The sequence below is a fragment of the Lycorma delicatula genome, chromosome 6, assembly GCF_047948215.1.
Source record: "Lycorma delicatula isolate Av1 chromosome 6, ASM4794821v1, whole genome shotgun sequence".
Lineage (NCBI taxonomy): Eukaryota > Metazoa > Arthropoda > Insecta > Hemiptera > Fulgoridae > Lycorma > Lycorma delicatula.
Window position 1 is genome coordinate 87,154,771 of NC_134460.1, and position 16,511 is coordinate 87,171,281.

Genomic DNA, 16,511 nt, shown 5'->3' on the forward strand with positions numbered 1-16,511 from the left:
TAAGTTGACTTAAAACAGACCTTACGTAGAATATTTATGAATGTAAATACATTTTTATAAACAAGATATGCTTTCTAAAAATGCTAATTGCAAAATTTTCTAACTCAAATATTCTTTTATAAGAAATTATCAGAATTTAAAAAAAAAATGGAATTATAGATTGGTAAAGAAGGTAAAATCCATTAATGTAATTTATATGGAAATAATTCCAATAGAAATTTTAATTATTTCCAAACATTATTAATAAATTCTCGTAATATAAATTGTTTTTTATACATTATAAAAATAAAACCTGAATCGTAGTTTAAAAAAACAATTTACGAAGTAAAGTTTTATCAAAAGATTATGAAATACTCATCTAACCAAATGCTATGTAAACAGAAGTCTATTACTTTGGTGACGTATATCTTTTCAACAGATATTATTCATTGTAAAGTACATTCATTTAGGTAATAATAATTTAACATACTAAATTAAAATAATTTACATTTAAGAATAGTTACTTTTTTGCTATTAAAGAGCGGGAATCAACAGCTTTGGTCATCAACCCAGTGGAGATCGGTAGTGTATGAAAAGATGCTATGCCTGACCGGGATTCAAACCCGGGACCAACGCATAAAAAGTCGAGAAGGTTTAATAATATAATAATTTTAAGGGTTATACTAATAATTTATTAATATAAAAAATATTAGTATAACAAAATTATATTCTTATAAATAATCGTTATATTTTATTAATAATTAAAAGAAGAAAACAATTCATTTTATAAAAGTTTTTTATGTTACAGTATCAAAATTATTACTTTTTAATATGTGTATGAATATGATAAAGAATTTAATTAACGCATCCTGAAGCGTGGAACACAGGAAAGGATCACTATATATGACCTACAAGCAACTGAACTCCGATTAATTACTATAGATTTGCTAAACTGTTTTGGTGAACAGATCAGTCTTCATAAATAGCTTTAAGTTAATATCAAATTGAATAGTCTTATAATTTAACTTCAGTTTTATCTACAATTGAAATTTAATTTAAATTTAGGGAGGGTTAATTTACTATCCTGTAAAAAGCTCTAACGTAAATTAAAGAATTTAATAATGTACATAATCAATTAAATTTGACTGAATTTGTATGCTGCTAAATAATCTTACATATATACATACATATATATATATATATATATATATATATATATATATATATATACACATATAAAAATGAATGTTTGTTTGTCCCTTAAGCGTTTCTATACCATTCATTCGATTGCGATGAAACTTTGGTGAGTTGTGTGCACGCTTGCGAAGGTTGCTGAATTAATTTGGATCCGGTAGGTGGCGCAGGGGTCGAGATATTTCAAAAAATTGTATTCGTAGTTCGATTTGGCTCATATTCAGAATATATATTAGTTACCCGAAAATAAATATTTTTGTAAAAACTATACCGGCTAGGTGGCGCCAGTGTCGAGATATTTACGAACAAACATCTGTACAGACTTTCTTCTTCTATATATATATAAAAGAAAATGTTCGTATGAGTGTCCGCTATACACTAAAAACTGCTGAACCGATTTACGCGCGGGAGAAAGGATAAAGGGGAAAAACAGAAGAGGGAAAATGGAAAAGGGGAAAAGAGAAAAAAGGAGAAATGAAATACGGAAAGGGGGAAATGTGAAAAACAGAAGAGGGAAAATGGAAAAGGGGAAAAGAGAAAAAAGGAGAAATGAAATACGGAAAGGGGGAAATGGGAAATAGGGAAAAGGAGAAAGGGGGAAAATGGTAAAGGGTGAAAAGGGATAAAGTGAAAGATTAAATTTTGTGAATTCCGTAATGTTTAGTTTTTTAATGTTTATCAAACTTTTAAGTGTGTTTATTTAATCTGTATACATACTCAAATCTAGCAATAGCGAAGCATTTCCGGGTCTGCAAGAATATATATATAAAAATGAATGTTGATTTTTTGCCCCGTATGCGTTCTTATACCATTCATCCGACTGCGATGAAACTTTGGCGAGTTGTTGTGCGCAGCCCGTGAAGGTTTCTGAATTAGTTTGAACCCGCTAAGTGGCGCTGGAGTCAAGATATTTCGGAAAATTATATTTATGGTCCTATTTGGCTCTTATTCAGAATATATATTAGTTCCATCAAAAAAAAATATTTTTGCGAAAAATGGAAAAAGGGGAACAGGGAGAAAGGGGAAAATAAAAGAAGATAATAAAGGAAGAAGGGAAAAGAGAAAAAGTGACGATGGGAAGAAGCGAAAAAGGGAAAGGTTAAGTTTTGTGAAGTTCCGAAACGTTCAGTTTTTTAATGTTTTATCATGTGTTCATTTAATCTATATATATATATATATGTTCAAATCTAGCAATGGTGAAGCATTGCTGGGTTAGCTAGTAAAATATAAAATCCCGATAACCAGTTAGGAGACGTCATACCCTATCGCACAAAAAAAAATCGTTTTTTTCTTTAAAGTATCATACGAATGATAAATTTTATATTTCTTAACAAAGGGTATATTTTTTACAAAAAAAATTAATTCTGTACAGTGCGTTCGAAAAGTTGCGGTGCACTGGAACTATGGAAATGTGATGACGAAACTTTCTTACTTATTACTTTGTATTTTTATTACATTTTTTTATAGAAACTGATATTACAATAACTGAAATACTTTATAATAGGTATAAAAATTGACTTCCTCCACTATCAATATATCACTGCGCACATTTCAATTTGTTTTCAAACACTTTAACCAGTTTATGTACTAGATTATCTTGTACGTATGTCGTTACTGTGGTTTTGAGTTCGTCAATCGTGCGTGGTCTGTTGCGATACACTGATTGCTTCGATGCCCCTATAGTAAGTAATCTGGAGGAGTCAGATCGGGCGATCATGCAACCCACAAACCCCTCAAAATGATTCGTTCACCAAAGACACTGTAAAATAATCATTGACCTGTTAGCTGTGTGCGCTGTAACGCCATCTTGTTGGAATCAACCGTGATTGATTTCCAGTTCTGCTAACTGACTAATGAACTTGGTTGTAAAACAGCACAATAAAGATTACTAATAACTGTATTTTCAAAAAAGAATGACCCACAATGCGCGTTCTTATTCGCACCGACCCAGACTCCAATTTTCACTTCGTGTAAAGATTGTTCGTGTAATTCATGAGGGTTAGTTGTCGACCATAGTGGTGTATTTTGTGAATTATATACCTTTCCAGATGGTATAAATCGTAATGTCGAGGATAATTTCAGAATTTTGGTCAATAAAACGTTTAAATTACTGATAATAATATAGTCTTATGGCATGATTTGTAGGTTTCAGTTCTTGAACACATTACTTTGTAGCGGAAAAGTTAGTTACTTTCTTGTAGCTTTATGTGCAATAGCAATTGCGATATCTTACTCTTACAACGAATCAACAGTGCAACCAACCTAACGTGGAAAGAACAGAATACACCGCATAATTCTAAAGCATACTGCACAGCAACTTTCCGAACGCTCTGTGTAATGAAAGATTTTCTTATGCATTGACATGTAGATCAATATGCATTACACATGGGAAATATTTAAAAAAAAAGAAACGAATATTTATTTTACAGATATTTACCACTAACTAAAATAATTAATTACTAAACAGAATTCATCCAGATGAAATTTTTTTCGTGAAAATGAAATAAATGGAGGTATAGTACTTTTCCAGCTATATACTTTACAAAATGTAATAGCTATAAACAAAAGTATATGGATCAGATCAAAGTTTCGATGTCGGGTTTTTGCGAATGTCGACAATTTAGGATCCCCTTAGTCTAAAACGTAAAAAAAAAACCATAAAAATTTCCGGAAGATGTACGTGTGTTATCTTGTATTTTGCATTAATATCTCCTGATTTGCTCAATATAAATTTTTCAAAAATGGCTCAGAAAACTTCTTTATATGGGGGATTGATGGTATTAAAGTTCAGGAAAAATAAAAAAAGGGGATGAGAAGTTTTTGCAATTTATTTATTCGGTATCAGCTAATAAAATATCGCCAGAACCTCTAGCAAACCCATTTCTAAAATTGTCTATTTTTTTTTTTTTAATCAAAAACTGATTTTGAAAGTAGTTTCCATTTGTATCTAATAATTTATTTTAAGTAAAAATAATACAGCTATTAATATTTAAAAACACAGTTGTGTATTTCCCATAATGATCTGCCAATAAAGAAGGTAAAATTAATGCAGCCCCTTGCCGTCTTTTTTTAGGAAAAATTCTATAAAAAATCTGCTGTGAACATCACATGACTTCCTTGTATGCCTATTAAATTACATGTACACATTTTTTGCTGCACCTTATTTAAACTTATTTCATTTTAAAGTGAGATATGATCCTGCAATTGTTTAATCTAAAGTGGTCAGGTACACAACTGCATTGTGGTGGACACCACATTGCATCACATTTTTTTGTGGTGTCCGTATCAGCATTTTATATTAGTTTTTATATTAAAATTTTGTTAGACGTCGCTCATGTAGTTATGTGGTGTAAGTGAGAACGTGTAGGATCCGTAACCATGCACACAATTCGAATCCAACTTCATATATATATTTCAACTTTTTTCTCAATTTAAATATATTGATTTATTAATAATTATTAATCTCTGCAAAAATGCTTGAACTAAAATGTAAAGTACATAAAATTTTATTTCACTATTAACTTTTGATTTTTTAATATTTTTTTTTTATTATTGAATTTTATTTATTGTAATTTTTTTTTTTATTATTAGAGGTAAATAATTATTAATAAATCAATATATTTAAATTTTTAAAAAAGTTACAAGAAATATATATGTATATGAAATCGGATTCGAACCCATGTGCCTTCCTTTTGTAAGATCTAAATATTTCATTAATTAAAATTTAATTTGGCTATAACTCAGAAATCAATGAAAATAAGTAAGATCAGGTATTTGGGTTAAAGCGAAATAGAAAATGAAAGAGATGTTGACGATAAAAAGCAACTTTTAAATAAATGCGAATAACGAAAAAAATATGAGCAGAAACTTTTAGGTAAATCTTCCTTTTAAAGAAATTTGTAGTTGGCTAGTAGAATCTCAATTTGCAGAGAAAGCATGACGTTAACTCTACTTTGTTCGAAGAAAATTTTTGTTTGGTCAAAGGAATTGTTAGAGCAAACAATTGTACAAATGAAATATGGTGGTATTTAGATAATCCACTGTCTAAATGAGAATAAATAAATTGAAGATTAGTAACCATTTTTAACGGAAATCAATTCTGTAATGGAATCCAGCATACTGAAAAGTTTGCGATAAATAATTATTTCTTGCTTTTCACATGTTATATAGTAATCGCTCTACCCTTGTTAAGGCTAATTCTAATTATGAATCCCTAAAATGTACCAGTAACCAATATATTGAATAAACGAAGTCCTCCTAAATATACTTATTTCTATTGTTCTATTATCCCGACTAAGAATATTATTGTTTGTTCAACAAAATTTAATTTGTTAATTTAATTTAAAAAAAGGAACAAAATTTCATCACTTTTTTACTTTGATAAACAGCGTTTTCAATTATAAAATTGTTAGAGTATTCATTTCGTAACCTCAAATGATTAAAAAAAAAAAAAAATTAAAACTTATTTCTCTACCGTGAATAAAATCCTTTTTAATATAAATTTTTAATATTATTAATTTATCGATCACAGGAATAAGATAGGATTTTATATTGTGTAAAATGTGCCTAACCTAACCTGGTTCAAACAAATAATTTTCCACTTCACCATATAATTTTTACTCTAATATTATATAATAGGTAGTCTAAAAAGCAGTGAGCCTTTTGCGCACGAGAGAGCGTTACCATCCTAAATCTCAGGGTATATGAGTCGCAGTGGATCAGGCCGAAAGTCATTTAAAAGCAGGAAGTTGAAGCTAGTAGATGTGTAAAAAAGGATAGAATTCTTACAATCAGCCGTAAGATATTGCGCTATGAAGATGAGTGAACTTTCCTCAAAACTGCGTTACATTTATATATCAAGGCGCAAATTCTGCGCAGGTCCGTGAAGAAATTTGTGCTGTTTATGGGCAAGATACGTTACCGAAAGCAAAAAAGCCATGCGAAAACAAAAATCCAAAAGATGGCTCAGTAGCTTTCGTTCTGGAAATTTCGATGTCCAAGATACTCCTCGAAGTGAGCGACCAATCACCGAAAAAATGAATGATATTTTGGCAAAAATTGAGAAAGACCGGCACGTAACCAGTGAGATATCGCCATTGATCTAAACATCCATCACCAAACAGTTTTAAATTATTGGAAACGTTGGCTACAAAAAGAAGCTTGATATTTGGGTGCCACACGATCTGAATCAGAAAAACTTACTCGATCAAATTTCTACCAAACATAACGAAATCGAGCTATTTTTGAAGTGGTTGATCACGAGTGACTGAAAGTGGGAAACCTACAACAATGTGCGAAAAAGATCGTGATCGAAGCGAAGAAAAGCTCATAGTCTGTGGCAATGCCACTAAGATCTGGACTGCCGACATTTAGCGCAACTGCACCAAGCATTTCAAAAGAAATGGTCTGAACTGGTCAACAGAAGAAAGGGTTTCATATACCACGCTGACAACGCCAGACCCTAAACACCCGTCAGCAATTGAGAGAACTTGACTGGGAGGTTTAAATGCACCCACTGTATAGATTGGACCTGGCACTGTCAGACTGTCACTTGTTTCGGTCTCTGCAGACTCCCTGAATGGTGTTAAGTTAGTTTCAAAAGAGGGTTGTGAAAACTACGTGTCACAGTTTTTTGACCTGAAACAAAAAACGTTCTATAGCGTCGGGATTACGGTGTTGCCGGAAAAATGGCGGAAGGACATAAAAAAATGGTCTCATTATGTTAATTTCCAATAACAATAAATGTATTCGGGGTATTCCATTTTAATTCAACAAATGATCAGTGGATCACTATTTTATATTTTGATGATATTTGATATATGATAATTACCCACTTTGTAGTGGCCAAAAATTTTTTTTTTTTATATTTTCAAAACATTTTTTTCATGAGTAAAGACTATTTTCTAACTCGCCAACAGGTAGAACACCCATTTTCGTCACTTTTTCCATGAGCTGTAGCATTTTTATTTTACTTCGTACAGAGGGTCACAAAAAGGTTTTGGAAAGAGTAAGGATGAGACCTTCATATTAGAGCACTAAAAATTCATTTTTTTACATAACCTAATTTTGTAATGTTTACTGATGTTACGTTTACATATTGTTCTTTTTTCAAATTTTGGGCCCAAAATAAATAATGAAGGGCTTAGGGTAACAGGCCTGTGTTTTAGCTTTTAACTCTTAAGTACTAGTAGTACTTATAAAAAGATTGGATTGTTACAGTCTCCTTCATTAAAATAAAATGGTCGCCAAATCATAAGCGTTTGAAAATCTCTCATTTTTGAGGCCGAAAAACCACATGTGGGACAGATGGCAAAAATCTGAAATTTTTACAGAAGTAAATACTTTTAATGCAGTTTAAAACCATTTAATATTTATTTTATAACCTGAAGGGGTTGACGAGTAATGAAGGCATCAAAACCGCTTAAAACACCGTCCTTATAACCGAAAACAATGTACCCAAAAAAATTCATGGCATGTATTTTTTCAGATAATAATGCACGCCTACTATACAAAATAATTTTTTTATGTTTATAATGAGATAACTTATATTCTAGATAGTAACACTCATACACACAACTCATGTTTAAACACGAAAGTGAATCGACATGCACGAACATGAATGTTTGCATAATCCATAATGTAAACATTGTACTATGCTCAGTTACTGTTTTGATTTCAATCTGATATGTTATATTGTTGGTAGTGCTAATACTGTGATTAGGTAATGTGCACTTCTCTATTATGCGATATCATTTATTTTTAATTTTATTATAATTAGAGAAATTTTTATTTTAGCTATACAGTAACTGAAATAAGACAGAGTTTACTGAACAGCAAATAATCCTGCTATCTTTAAGAAAGGGATGCACTGAAACAAAAAATATCTGTACTTTTCATAAAACCGAATATTTAAATAAATATTTTCATATTAATGGGAAAAGTTGCTCTGACCCATTTAGCTGTCGTACTAAACCGGTTAAGGAATCTCTTTGAGAAATATCTTTGACACTTTCAATAAGCAATCCGAATTTAAAATTAATTCCAGGCAGAGCACTGTGTACAGAATGCTTAAACAAAATACAAAATCCAAAAGATGATACAGAAAGCGAACCGGAATGTCAAGATATATTTGAGCCTCTGTATTATAATCAAGTCGATGAATAAAGCATGTTCAGCATTTGACATTTTCCATGTTAAGGTTAAAAAATTATCGAGCAGCGCAAAGGAACCAATTTAAAAAAATAAATTTACAAAAATAGCAGAATCAGTTACCAGTAAATTAAACGAGTCCTTTGATTTAAATATTTCTACAGAAAAAACCAATTTAGAACCATAAAATTATGCTGTCTTAGGTAGGGAATATGATGAATTAATCATTAAAATAAAGGAAAAAATGAAAACAGTTACATCAACCCAGGAAAAAGTTAATATTTTAAGTTTATTACGAAGCAGGAGCATTCAAAAAACTCAAAAGTAGCTTAGTATTAGTCATTATTTAGCCCGTCAATCGAAACAAATAGTTAAAACAAGTGTTTCACAAGCCTCTTTTGAAAATAACTTAACAACTTCAGGGAGTTCTGCAGAGACCGAACAAATGACAGTCTGAGAGGGCCAGGTCCAGACTATATAATGGGCGCATTAAAACTTCCCAGTCAAGTATCATACATCAAATATCATAAAAATCAAAAACAGTGATGCACTGATCATTTGTTGAATTGGAATGGAATACCCCATTCTCAATTTTGGCCTCCAAAGGCTCAATACATTTTAGACAACCTAATCAAAATATATGTATATATTTTTATTATACATATATTATTATATTATATTTAAAAAAAAAAACACGCACTCGCGTACAAACACAATTTTTTTTTTTATAGAAATCTATAAAAAATGTATATTTTTTTATAGATTCAACAATAAAATCACTAACTTTTACCACAGATATGAATTACATAATACTATATATAAATTTCAAACTAGAATTTGGAGGAGTAAAATCTATGGAAACGAATATAACGTGGAAATAAGTTTTAAAGTCTTTCAGTAGCTTAAAATTTTAAAAATAAAATAACGTCTTCTGATAATTAATGAGGAATCGCATTTTGAAATAACTTTGTCAATCATGAAATACCATTTGAATTTTCAATGCTGTTAATTTTGTCAGCAAGTAGAAGCTTTTAAAATTGTCTTTTAAATATCTACTTTAAAAAGAAATAAAATGTTTGTATATTGCGTATTAAATTACATTTAATATTATCAAAAGTTTTTCATTAAAAAAAATAACACCAGAGGGCAGTGAGGGCAACTATATTATATCCAGCCAGTACCTAAAATTAGTAAAACATTGAGAGTTATATTACAAAAACCCTTAGGCAACTTGTAAACCATGTTTTTTTATGGAATTTATTTTCAATTTCATAGCTAATTTATACATATTTTTTCCTTTTTCTACTTAATGATATACACAGGGATATATTACTTTTTGTATTATAACAACCTTTATAATTATCAGACACAACATAGACAGATTACTAAAATACTAAGAATCCCTTTTTTAAAACAACATAACCTTATATGAAAATTCGGATCTATATAAGGAAATGTCGGTTGGATTATTTTTTTTTTTTAAACTACCGTATAATTTCGAAAGACAATATCAACAGGAAATACTTTTCAGAAACAACTCATTTCCTGTCTAACTGAAACTTATTTGTTTCAATATAATAAATAAAATCCTTGTTTTCGTTTTCCTTTTCCTTAAGAGGTGTACATTTAAAATAATTTGGTAAAAATTCTTTGATCAGTAATTATTTTTTGTAATATTACTAGTTTAAAATCCAGTCCGCAACAAGTTAAAATTAGATGTCAGTGACATGGGTCACGCAAATCAAACTCCTTATAAGAATAAAATTTTATGTTACGTAAAATAAACTACAAGAAAATTTTAGAATAAGTTTTATCATACCGAACATAAAATCAAATATGGAATTTATTTAGTGGGGTACTTTCAAAGAGGAATAAAATCCTCTGTTTGCAAAAAATTATTTGCCCATTTCCTTCTATTTATCTTACTTTAAGACTGTCAACCGATTTTTCGTTTGAAATTTAAAGTAGATACCCAAAAATATGCTAACTTGAAAAAAATTATACGCCTATCAGTTGAAAAAAAGGTTAACAAAATCTTATCTTAAATTACGCTTTCAGTTTAATCATTTACTATCAGTAATATTATAAAAAAAAGTACCTGTAAAACTTTGGTGGACCCGTTCATAAAATCCGTTTGTACCTGTTTATCCGGGTAAAATTAAAATTACCGTCCCTCTCTTTCGGAATACATACTTTTTAAATGTATAAACCCACTGCTGTGGGTTTTATTTCAAAACAAAAGAAAAAACATTTTAACCAAAAAACGCTTATCATGGTTGTTTTCTCTAAGAATAATGAAGTTCAGTACACAATCAGTCCCTAAAGGGAACAGAATGAAAGCGTAACTTGTAATTATTACCTGCACTTCGCCAGGTTTAGCATGCTGACATGCTTTATTATATTTAGATAAGAGAGGACGGGAACGGGAAATCACTTCTCTCATTTTTCCTGGTTAGCCGGATCTATATTTGTTTATTTTTGAGAATAGCCGTATTATTTTCAGACTGAATTGTAATCATATAAGTTATCCTGCAAACCGTTAAAGTTATGATATTTAGCATTAATAAAGTTAAGAAATAAAAAATAAAAAATATCCAAATAATGTTGTCGGATATACAGATAATTTTTAAAAAAAATTATCAATCGTTCATTATGAAGTTAAAAATAAATATAAAATTAGATTAGATTATTATCAGATATCTTCTTCTTCAGCTTCGCTAAAGCTTTTGAAGAAAAATTATTATAAAGGGTCTAATTTGGGAGTATGCAGTTTTTTACCGGATCTTTACGGATCTTTTTTTGACACCTAAGAAACCCAAAAAACCGGATGGAAATTGTTCGTATGTACGCGTGTGTGTTCGGTCTTGCGCTCCTTATATCACCAGAACTAGTGGATCGATTTTGATCAAACTTGGTCAGATTACTTCTATATATGGAGCATTGATGACATTAAAATTTCAATTTAAAAGGTCAAGGGGTTGAGGCTGTAGAGTAAGGTCTCCCTTAGTATCTCGAGATTTCGGCTAATTAAGGTCTTATTTTTATTAGGCACATTTGTTAACAATAAAAAATAATATTTGCAAAAAAATGTTTGCAAAATCGCAACCACCCCAAAAAATGATGTAAATAAACTACCGGCTATGTGCATATACTGTCTCTCACCACAAGAAGCGCTAGTGTAGCACTGTTGTAGTCGATCGCTATGTTATGATGTCACAGGTAAGGGGTAGAATTAAATAAATTAATAATATTTAAAGTGTAAAAAAGTATTTTAAGTGGCCGCTAATGCCGCCACACCCCACACCCGCCGCGCGAATGAAATATGTTTTGCGCGCGCGCTTTAGTTAGAATCATTGAATTAAACAAAAAATATTATATTTAAATAAAATGATAAATATTTTAAGTTGTATGTGTAAGCCGTGCAACACAATGAAAAGATGCCGAGCATCTTTGCCGCGTGACGGGAAAGTCCTACAACTGTGTTGTCAGCTTTTTTTTATGTATAAATAATAATAACAAAAAATACATGTACATTATTGTGGTTCTGATAAAGCACATACACACATGACTTTTCATTATTTCTAAGCATTTTTATAAAACCAGTTTTTTCCATTAAAAAAAAAATAAAACATGAAATTAAGGTAATTTAATATCAATTGAAAATCCCTGTATATTTTACGGGGAAAAAATCTCCCCCCTTTCACTCAATATATCGCTCCTTGCTACTTCAATAATAATTTAATTTGATAAACAAAAGTAATTTAATTAAAAAATTTATTCATACTTAAAATCAATGACTATTCATGAATAATGTGTAACCTGGTCCATAATAGTCAAACGAACAGTTGTTTAAGTATATTAGATATTTTATCTAATCGTATTATTAAAAATAGCTCTATAAGATGATTGCCTACATTCACGTTCCTTTGTCAAGTGGGTTTGTTATTTTGTCATGAAAAATGGTACATAGGAATGAGAGGATCAATAGTTGAAACAGTTCGATGTGTATAACCCTATATCAAAGATTCTATGAATAAAAAAAAAAAAAAAAACGTAAAGAAAATATAGATGTAAGCCTCTAAATCATGTAAATGTGACATTTAAAGATGCAAGAAAACAAATCAGTTACATCATAAAAGGAATATTTACTTAACAAAGTATTTAAAGGGTAATAAAAATTCAAATTAGAATAAGCTCTAGTTAGTGAATCTAATTTTACAGATAAATACTGTACATAAAATTGTATTCGCCGATAGGAAATGGGTACGTAGATATGATACGGGAAGGAAGCGTATTTTCTTGACTTTTTTCTGTACATTGACAGTACAGATTATTGTATTGTATTATTGATGGGTTGTTGTACGCCATCATAATAACATTATAAATCAAATGTAAAGTGCTATACAATTATTGAATAATACGTGAGAGTGGTTTTACAGTAGAAGTAGGGAGATGAAAATAAGTAATATTGATAAAAGGTTTACGGTTTAAAAACTATTATATATACGTTATTTGTAAACGATCCTTATTTCTAATAATTCAAACACAAACAGCGTTTGTTTGTTATTAATGTTTAACAGTATGCTTAAAAATCCGATGATGTTTTTAAAATATTTTACTCTTTTTTCTGCGATTAGGTAAAATGTCTCATTCGTCATGATTATAGCAATCTCTACAAACATTTATCTATATTAAACATCATACGAAATCGTTTTGACAGCTGATAAACATTATGATGTATAATATGAAATATTTGGTTCAAATTTTATATTTCGTTTATAACGGCATTTAAATAAAATTTAATTTTTACCCCATTTTTTTAGGTTCAACTGCTTGAATTTTTTTTCACAGAAATAAAACTACTAAATACAAATTATCAATTTTTATTTAGTCATGAAATTATTACTTTCTTGTACGAAGTAAAGGAAGTAGTATGATCGAGAAAAATTTCGGTTTTCAGATTTCAATGGAAATATCCATTCTGACCATCCCTGAATCCATTTTGATTGGTTTCGGCGTGACGTCTGTACGTACGAATGAACGTATGCATCTCGCATAACTGAAAAAGATTAGCCGTAGGATGTTGAAATTTTGGCTTTAGGACTGTTGTAACATCTAGTTGTACAACTTCCCTTTTGACTGAAATCGACTGAAACAAGGGCCCAACAAAGCCCAAAATCCAAAAAAAATTTGGTGTTTGGACTTTTTCTTAACTGCAGTAGTATAAGCCCTCATTGAGAGCTTTTCAACGACGATATATCATAAGTTGTATTTATTTTCATTGGTTCCAGAGTTATAGTCAAATTTTGGATCTTATCAGAAGGACGGCTCATCAGTTCAAACCAGACTTTTTTTTTTTTACTTTTTTAATTTAAATACTTGCATATTTACTTATTAACAATTATTAACCTCCGATTGTAAAAAAATCTTTACGATAAATAATTATTCAATAATAACAATAAAAGAAAAAAGTATGAAAAAATTACAAAAGTTATATTAATGAAATAAAATTTTATGTACTTTTCATTTAAAAAATATGTGCATATGTAATTTAATAGGCGTACAAGGAAGTCATGTGGTGTTCACAACAAATTTTTTTTTAATTGTCTGTATGTACGTGTACGTGTGCGCACATGAATGTCGAACTTGGTGCCACGTAAAAACTCTTTCATAGAACCAAGCAAAAAAAAATAAGACTTAGTTGTACCCGATCGGGACTCAGGTTTTTCTGTTTTTCCCCACAATGGTTTTTTTACGTTACGTATTACGCATTACTAATTGATCATGTTGTAATTATATGCATGCTTGTTTATAAATATGATGTAAACTAACCAAACTACGCTCCCTTCGCTCTCTAACCTTAACTAGCGAACGTAGATTAAGTTTGGATAGATTATAATTATAATTTCTCTGTAAATACTTCCTAAAACCATATAATTATTATAAACTAACCGAACTTAACCTACGCTCGCTAACCTTGACTAGCGATCGTAAGTTAAGTTTGGTTATATTATATATATAATTTCTCTGCAGACATCTCCAAATACTATATAATTATAATTATAACATTAGCAATTACTAATACGTAACGTAAAAGAACCATTATAAGGGAAAACAGAAAAAACCTCGGATGGAGGCAAAATACCCAAACAAATTTTTTATTAACTTACCCTGTCTTTTGAGCGGTTTGGGAGCGGGGATTTTCATACACAAGAATTACTCCAAAAAAAGAACCAGGACGATCCCTCCTTAATGAGAGTTTCACTTTATTTTCTGAGGTGTCACAATAGTACTTACTGTAGATTGTACGTTGTTCTTGCAAATTATTACAATAAATTGAACCTTTATAATATAAAAACACCGTTAACATTATTTTACAGGATGTCGCGTATATTTTTTTTTCCTGGGGGGTGATCTCAGATTTTTCAAACGTTTGGATTCTGGCCTTATATAAAGAATCCAAATTTTATCACAAGTTACAATGAGATTTAATAATCATTACTTTTTGCTAAAAACCATTGTTTAAGTAATGTACAAATATGAATTCGAGTGTTTATAAGTTTGAGTCAACAGTATAGGAACTAAACTTGAACACGTTTTGGGATAATTCAATTTATCATTGATGATATAGAGTGGGCAATATTAAAACTGGCATTAGAAATTTCAGCATTTTCCTAAATTTTTATCCTTGCGAATAATAACGGTAATTTAAACTGTTCATCCATTTAAAAACTATCCACTGTTAATACATTTTTTAATATACTGTTATAACATTCTCGAGTGAATTTCGGGCCTCTTTATAAACCTTCAGAAAATAAAAATCTAATCACCGCACGCTGTTATTCCATTAGACGTCTTTAAAAGGAAGCGATACTTTTGAAATAAACAAAAGAGATTATAATAAGGGAATTATTTTTGAACAGTTAATATTTTATGTCAGGAGTATGAACTTGAATATCATACAGTTTCAGTTTATATTATTAAAAAAAATAGATGAAATTAGATTAAAAAATTAGATTAAATAAATTAGATTAAGAAAGAAGCATTTGGAAAAATATAGTTAAAAGAAGAGAGACTTATAGGCCACATACTAAGGCACCCTGGAATAGTCGCTTTAATATTGGAGGGACCGGTAGAAGGAAAAAATTGTGTAGGCAGGCCACGTTTGGAATATGAAAAAAAAATTGTTAGGGATGTAGGATGTAGGGGGTATACCGAAATGAAACGACTAGCACTAGATAGGGAATCTTGGAGAGCTGCATCAAACCAGTCAAATGACTGAAGACAAAAAAAAACTATTAAATAGTTTTTACACTGTTTCCATTTTTAATTATTATTAGATCTCTTTAATTATTAGACGACTCTCGTATTTACCGTAATACATTATTCAAAAAATACTTACAACAGGACTCTTTCGATCACCCAAATAGATTCTGTTCGCATAAAAACTAGCGATACCTTTGAATTGTGAGATTCTGAAGGAGTTTTCCGTCAAAGAACCAGGGTTGCAGCCTCCCGGATAGATGCATAAAATAGTACAATACTTAGTATTGAATCTGAATCAGCCTAGGAAAGAACTCACGAGACTGGAAATGATATTTAATAGTGGAGTAACATTCAAAATTTTCCGTGATGTAGATAGTGGTATTGAACGGCTGGATAATCTGCGATTATAGTTTAACGGATTCCTCATGTCTATAGTCGGGCAATAAGAAAAGAACGCAGAGTATAATTTTCGGGAATTTATGGAGATGCAGTTATGTTTCTATTGTTGCAGATACAGATTGGAAATCCCGTTAACGTTCTTACTAAACCACTCCTGTTACTCCAGCCTTACGGCAGTGGATTTCAGGTGTGCATCTGATCAAGGACCGAGGGATCTTATATAAAAGCAATCTACGTTATTTATGTTTTACACTACAATACTTGTTTATTAAGAAATGAAGGCTAGAATTAGAGGATAAATATCATATGCACCGTAGGAAATAATTTTAATCCGATTTAAACAGTTAAAACCCATAATATTATTTTCTAAATCTTGGATACATTTATTTTTTATTAATTGAATGTGCATAAAATGTTAATAAATAAAAACAGTATATATCGATTTAACGTTATTGATATAACCGTTGGAATAAATATGCAGGAATAAAAGTGAAACAAGAGATGGGTTAAACTGAACATTCTTA